This window comes from Kogia breviceps, chromosome 2, assembly GCF_026419965.1.
Source record: "Kogia breviceps isolate mKogBre1 chromosome 2, mKogBre1 haplotype 1, whole genome shotgun sequence".
Lineage (NCBI taxonomy): Eukaryota > Metazoa > Chordata > Mammalia > Artiodactyla > Physeteridae > Kogia > Kogia breviceps.
In genome coordinates this window covers 33,472,299-33,479,560 of record NC_081311.1, presented here as the reverse complement: position 1 = coordinate 33,479,560, position 7,262 = coordinate 33,472,299, and the positions used below count along the sequence as shown (strand labels likewise).

Below are 7,262 nucleotides of genomic sequence, written 5' to 3'. Positions count from 1 at the left end.
ATTCTTCTAGAGCTAAGGTCTCAAGCTTTTCATGAACAGAGTCTTCTGCAGAAAGCTTTCCAAAACCGGCTCTCAAGGAAGGAGGTAACGTTGATTTTCAGGAAAATCCTAGTGGTGCGAAAACAGCAAAACAGTTTAAGGACCAGGCTGGCATAGTTTTCTTACAGGCAGAATTCTTTGGTGCCCCTCCTGCGCATTCTTGCTCCAACCCCTCCTGCGCCTGGAGGCTCAAAGGAGGGGAGGTCACTTTTAACAGTGACCTGAAAGAAAGGGTCATACTTGAGCAGGTGGAAAGGGTGTGGGAGGTGGTGGTCATGGTCCAGATAGAGGCTCAGAGTGGGAGAAGCATCCTGTTGGGTGGTCCCTAATAACCAGGCCATGTTGGGTTCCTACAGTCGTGGGGAGTTAGTCTGGAAGGCAGCAGGGAGCCAGTGAAGGTTTCTGCACAGATTAAAGCTGTAGAAGAAGCAGAATAATACGGCTGTGTTGTGAGGGATGCTTCGCTCCAAGGAGTGGACAGACGGGAGGGCTAGGGGCCACCAGAATTGGTCCTGATTGAATACAAGAGGAAGGGTCAGACCTATGCAACAGGTTAGTCCATTAAAATAGGTAAAGAGGGAGGAGGGTTTAGGGGAAAGGGAGGGGGGATGATAATTCGATTTTCCTCAGGTCCCTGGCTCTCCTGACTGCCAGTTGGGCACAAAACCCACCTCGACGGCTAGGTAAGGCTCCGTGCAGAGCCTGCAGTTTCTGGCAGCGCTGAACACCTCCTGTTTGCTTCAGCAGCGAAAGCCACTAGATTTGGAGTCCACAGACCTGGAGGTCACTATTTGGACGGTCACTATTAGCAGTCAAAGGCTCTCCTGAGCCTGGCACTGCACGGCTCACACTGTGGTGCTCAACAGTAAATATCTGAATGATGAATGAGCGAACAGATTGGAGACTTGGTGCTGCCCTTACCAGAGTAACCTTGGTCAAGTAATTTAACCTCCAAGAGCCTCGGTTTCCGTGTGTGTCGACAGGGACGGTGCCTGGCGGGAAATGTGAGACGAAATTCCCGCGGCCTGAGGTGGGCCGAGCTCCCCATCTCCGGTCGGAGCCGGGCAACCCCGCTGCGCTCTCGCCAGCTCCCGCTGCGGCTCCCCGGGCGCTACGCAGCCCCCAGGGCCGAGGCCGAGGCCGGGGCCGGGCGGGGGTCGCGAGGTCCGCGGCCCGGGCGTGGGTGGCGGCCGGGCCCGCCCCTCGCGCCTGCCTTCTCCGCGCGGCCCGCGGGAGGGGGCGGGCCCGGCTTAGGCCGCGCCCCCGGCCGCCCGGCGGCCCGCGGTGGCGCTCGCGGCCTCTCACCCGGGGCGGGCGAGTTCTGGGAAAGCCCAGCCCAGGGCGGGGGCTCCGTTGCCGCCCGCGCCGCCGTCCGGGCAGCTTGCAGAGCTCTGCGGGCGCGGAGCGAGGGAGCGGCGCCGGGTGGGGGCGCACACAACGACGCGGGTCCGGGTGGGCGCGGCGGCGGCGGCGGGCGGCGCGCGGCGCGCCCCGGGCTCTGCCTCCCGGGCGCTTGTCCGGCTCTGCGCGCTTCTGTCGTCCGCTCCGCCGCTGACACACGGTAGCGAGGACACCCGACGCCGCTAGCGACAGGCGCTTCCCAGAGGGACGCTGCACTTGGGGACTCCGGCGCGACCGGCCAGAAGAGGAAAGGTGAGGAGGTGTTTCTGTGGCTTGGTTCCTCAGGCTTGGAGAAGGGGAGAGATGGGCTTTTAATCTCTGAATCCAGTAGATTCGGCCGGGGGCAGCAGCCTCACTCCGCGTATCTGGCGGGAGTACAGGTACCTACACCCCTTCCCAGGGGAGGGTTGAGGTAGGCGACTCCGTAGGGGGCGCGGGCCAGCCCTCACATGGGCTGGAGGATACCCTGTAAGTGCTTCCTTAGCCCCTTCAAATGTTTGCCTCGGGTCTCCACTGCATTTTGTGTGTGCAGTACAAAGAAGAAAAGTATCAGCTCTTGCTGAGGCGGCCCCCTAGCCGCCAGTATTTCACGGAAAGTGCTCAAGAGATTGTTCCTGAAGAGATTAGCTACATCAAGTCCTAGAAAATATAATATTGGACCTGGTCTCACTTTCACTGGTAACTGGAAGAATACCTACGTCTTTTTTTCTTAAAGTCCTCTAATGCTGTGATAATGAATAACCTAGAAGAAAAAGTCTTCCTTGTGTCTAATGTTAAATGTACAGTGTAAATTTACGGTTCCCCCCGCACATTTTGCTTGGTATTTAAGCCATGAGAACACTTGGTTCAACTGACTCAACTAGTTATTCAGTGTAAGAAAGATCCATCAAAGATTTTTAGCAGCCTCATTTTAAAGAGGGAGCTGCCTCAATAGATGGAAAAGTTTTATTTCCACATGGTTGTTTTTTTTTCTTTAGATGTTGGGGGTAGGAGTTTATTAATTTTTGCCGTGTTGCGTCTTCGTTTCTGTGCGAGGGCTTTCTCTAGTTGTAGCAAGCGGGGGCCAGTCTTCATCGCGGTACGCGGGCCTCTCACTATCGCGGCCTCTCGTTGCGGAGCACAGGCTCCAGACGCGCAGGCTCAGTAGTTGTGGCTCATGGGCCTAGTTGCTCCGCGGCATGTGGGATCCTCCCAGACCAGGGCTCGAACCCACGTGCCCTGCATTAGCAGGCAGATTCTCAACCACTGCGCCACCGGGGAAGCCCCTACATGGTTCTTAATTTTAGTTTCATCATGCAAAATTTGCCAGTAGGTCATTTAGATCTCTGCAGGATTAGTGAATTTCCTTGTGTTTCTGGTAGGAAGCCCTGGTAGGGATAGGGTGGAGCCACTGCCACAGAATGGGCACAGCTGAGGCCAAGAGTGCTGCACATCACCAGGAAGAATTTTTGAGAGCCTGTCTTGGGAGGTGGATGCAGGTGACCCTGTAGATGCCCTTACAGGGCCCAGTTGGAATTGGGAGTGAAGGGGTGGCGGACTATCTCTGGATGCTGTATGCAGCCATGTCTTCGCAGATAGTTTCTGAAGGATGCCTGATGATGCTGTCATCTAGAACATCCTTTGCTCTTCCTGAGTGCCCTTCCTGCTCCATTTTACTACTCTAAATCCTAACCATCCTTCAAACTAAGTTTTTGTTGCTGCTGTGAGACCTTCCCTGATACCCCAGCCCCAAATAGTCAACATTCTCCAGCTCTGATGCCTGCAGCATTTTGTTGAATACCTCCCTAGCCTTTCTTCTCTCAGCGTTTCTTGAGAGTTATTTATGTAGATGTTTCATTTTCCCTACTGAAGGAATTAACTGTGGCTTTCTTGGCACCGAGCTTGCACCTAGAAGGCCCTCTAGAAATAGTGTTACGACTTTGTTTCTTAAATACAAATCTCTACTTTGGAAAAGGAGATAATATAACCAAAAGGATTCAGAGAAGAACATGTTTACCATTCAAATTGTCCTCCATTTATAGCCCCACAGGGAAAATTTTCCTTATACCTAGGAGCCATGCATAATAATCATCTTTGGTCCAAGCCTGGGAATCAAGTAAGAGCTGGAGGGACAGTCTTCCAGTCCTTATAGTAACATAAGCTCCTTGGATGTACTCCAAGGTTGACCTGTGTCATTAAAAATTCCATGCTCCAGTGCATTGTGGTGAAGCTAGATTCCAATGAAGGTGGTTGGTTTTCTTTTTCTATTTGCAACTGTTCTTAATCACAGTCTTCCCTGGGCTTTTGTCGTGTATTTTAAACAATTCATTTGATGTGCAGTTTGTTACCTACGAATTTTTAAATGAATAAAGGAAAATTGAAAAGAATTGTGCTTGCTGTTTTCTAAAGCAGAGAGCAGGGAATGTTTGCCCTGCCTGGGCAAGAGAAGATATTTGCAAGGAGTGAGGCTGCTCTGCACATGTGTGTTGGCAGTGCCTGCCTTCTACACACCTGGCTGGCAATCGGCCTGTAGAGGACAACAACTGCTTCAGTCTGGGCTCCTACTTTCTCTGCCTGGGTTCCCTCTGCTTGCGGGGAGAAGGGGTCCAGGGGAGCACAACAATTTAGAGCTTCGGATTCAGAAGGAGTAGCAGGGAAGATGTGAAAAAAAGCAGTAACTGCTTAAGAGTGTGAATTTGTTTGTTTGATCAAATTGCTTTCCTCTGGACACTTGGTTGAGATCTTGGCATTGAGCAAGTGGGAATTTCGTTGGGAGAGGGAAGGCAGGTGGCTGGGGAGCATGGTACTGCTGTAGAAGGGCTGGGAGGTATTGATGGGGGGGTGGCTTAGGGAAGCATGTGGCCCAATTATGTGGGGTCCCCAAGAGGAGAGTTGGAGATGGGGAACTGGGGAGTAGAGAAAGAAGAAGAATGTATCAAAGATGCACTTTGCCATGGGCCAACTGTGGGACCTAGAAAGGAAGAGAAAACTCTCTTCAGCATCATGGGGTCTTCTCTGCTCCCATGGTATAGAACTCAGGCTTGTTTTCATTAATGCTGTAACTCATCTGTGTTATGGCTTAAGTAGCTTTTCATGAGCCAGATTGGAACCTGGCCCTCTATCCAGCAGGGTAGCCGCAAGCCACATAGGGCTATTTGCATTTAAATTTAAGTTAATTACAATTAAATGAAATTAGTCCCATTTCAAGTGATTGTTACATGTTGCTAGTTGCTACCGTACTGGACAAGGAAGATATATAACATTTCCATCATCTCAGAAATCTGCCCTGGGATATTGTTCTAAAGGATTAATGACTATTAATCTCCAGTGTACTAATTTCCAAATCAAATTTAGTCATAAATTAACAATTTACTGTTCATAGTCCCCTACCAAGTGTATTTAGATGAGAATAATAATAGTAGTTGTTGTTGCTAACACTTATATAGTGCTTACTACGTGCCAGGCAATGTTCTAAGCACTTTACATCTGTTAATTCATTTAATCCTAACAACAGCATTAGGCGGTAAATGCCAGAGACCTGTTATCCCATACCTGCAATTCCAAAATTAAAACAAACAAACAAACAAAAAAAACAACAACTCTCAAAACTGGTTTTCATAAGTTTGGCTACAAAATTTGGTCATGAGGTTATTATGGTCTTTATTTTTCTCACCTGGTAAGAACATTTATATATTTTTATTTCAGAAACAATGGACATGTTTGCTGCAGATCCCACCTATAGCATTATTTAATATATGGCACATGTACTGTTTCACCATTACAAAAGCCAGAAACCTTCCGATTTTGGATAAGGACATATGGATCTCCCTTACTATGCCCCTTTTGAAGATGGGAAAACTGAGAAACTAAAAGGTCATGTAACTTGCATGAAGTCAGATCAAGAAAGTGCCAGGGCCAGGATTCAGTCAGAGCAGGCCGGCTCCAGACTCCATTCCCTTGACCATTGTGCTTTCCTGAAACAACCTCTGGGCTCATCACCCAAAACAAATGACTGGCCCTTTTTCAGCTGAGTGAAACCAAACAGCTTTAACTTGGCTCATTAGAAAGTTTCACATAGGGCTATAGCTAAATTGTTTAGTAGCTGGGGTTCTGAAACTTCCTGGTAGGGTTTCAGAGGATCTGGATCAATCTGGATCTGGGTCTTCTGAGCTGGAAGTCTCTCCAGGGAAGACTGTGAGGTTCTCTCTTCTGGGAGGTTGATTAGAACTGCAGGGCTGGTCTGGGTCAGGAATGGACTTCTCACTTTCTCTCTCCAACTGGTCCCTTCTTGGCTTTTTGGTCCAAATCTGCATTTGAAGAAACTCTTCAGTAATCCCAGGCTTTCTTCTTTGAGTGTAAGAAGATGTTCTGAAGGCTCCACCATCTGTGTGGACCTTACAGCATGGACTCTGCAGGACCCCTGTGTGCCTGTGTCCCATGAGCATGTGTACGTCTCGTGGCATAGTCTCCAAGGCCCCTAGTGGTCATGGTGACTCCAGTTATAATAGCTTAAGGTGTAGGGACAAGGCACTCTTGGTCAAGTACAAGGGCTCTAGAATCAAATTTACCTAGTTTTACATAAGCTTTGCCATCTACTAGCTGTACAACCTTAGACAAGAAGTTAACCTTTCTGTAAGATAGTAATTTTATGGGGTTGCTCAGAGACCCAAGTAAGATAACGCACCTAAAGCACTTTGCATGGTACCAGGCACATAGTCAGTGCTCAAAAAGTTAGCTACTAATATTGTCTTTTCCCTCTGGACCTACCTAAGTCTTGCCAGTATGCAACTTTAGGCTTTGGAAAGACGTGTGGTAGGTTGAATAATGCCAGTGGTCCCCCAAAGTTGTCTAAGTCTTGATCCCTGGAACCTGTAAATATGTTACTTAACATAACAAAAGGAACTTTACAGATGTGATTAAATGGAAGATTTTGAGATGAGGGGTTATCCTGGATTACCTGGGTGGGCTCAGTGTAATCAAGGGGGTCCTTATAAGAGGGAGACAAGAGGATCAGAGTCCCCAGCAGGAGGAAGGGGTAATATAAGGAAGGGGTCAGGAGCCAAGGAATGCAGGCTGCCTCTAGGAGCTGGAAAAGGCAAGAGAACGGGTTCTTCCCTAGAGCCTCCAGAAGGAAGTCAGCCCTGCCAACCCATTTTAGACTTCTGGCCTCCAGAACTGTAAGATAACAAATTTGTATTGTTTAAGCCACTACATTTGTGGCAATTTGTCACAGCAGCAACAGGGAACTATTGAGTGTGGAAGAGAAAACAAAGTGGTCAGGACGGAAATGAAAGCTGTCAAAATAAGAGAACAGTAATAGCTAGCATTTAGTTTGAACTTTGCTAGGTACAGTTCTAACTACTTTGTGTGTATTAACCTGTCATCCTCACAACAACCCTCTTACTTTTATTATCTGCATATCACAGAAGATGAAACTCAGGCACTGAGAAGTTAGGTAACTTGCCCAAGGTTACTCAGCTAGTATGTGGTAGAGCTGGGATGTGAATCCACATAGTCTGGGACTCTTAATTGTTACCCACACGACTCCCCAAAGCAGGCATTTCTGTCTGCTAAGGCTGACAGTACCAGCCACTGAGTGGTATGTTACTGTAAAGAAGGAAAAAGCAGTTTTTGAATCGGCAAGAAGGAGGGTGATGTAGTCCCCACACACCAAAAAAAAAAAAAAAAGAAAAAGAAAAAAGAAACATGAGTATCAAAGTACTTGGTAAGCTTTTGCCATTTCTATCTCATATAATATGTGTGGACAGCTTGAAGCTGGAGGACGCTGGTTCTGGGAGCCGTTCCTGTGCTGGCCTCCCTCTTGGGTTCCCACCTCTGTGCCT

At 48.6% G+C, this 7,262-nt stretch overlaps 1 protein-coding gene across 3 annotated transcripts in view; it reads left to right on the top strand.

The window, feature by feature from the left end:
• Positions 1 to 1,511: 1,511 nt before the first annotated feature.
• PLCE1 (phospholipase C epsilon 1) overlaps positions 1,512 to 7,262 on the top strand; it is a 328,855-nt gene continuing 323,104 nt past the window's right edge. For 2 of the 3 annotated variants that reach the window (XM_059054408.2, XM_059054405.2), the window contains exon 1: positions 1,519 to 1,692. The gene's annotated coding sequence lies outside the window, so the exon portion shown is untranslated. Of the gene's footprint in view, positions 1,693 to 7,262 lie in introns of all 3 variants that reach the window. The other variant, XM_067024972.1, reaches the window with a different exon arrangement.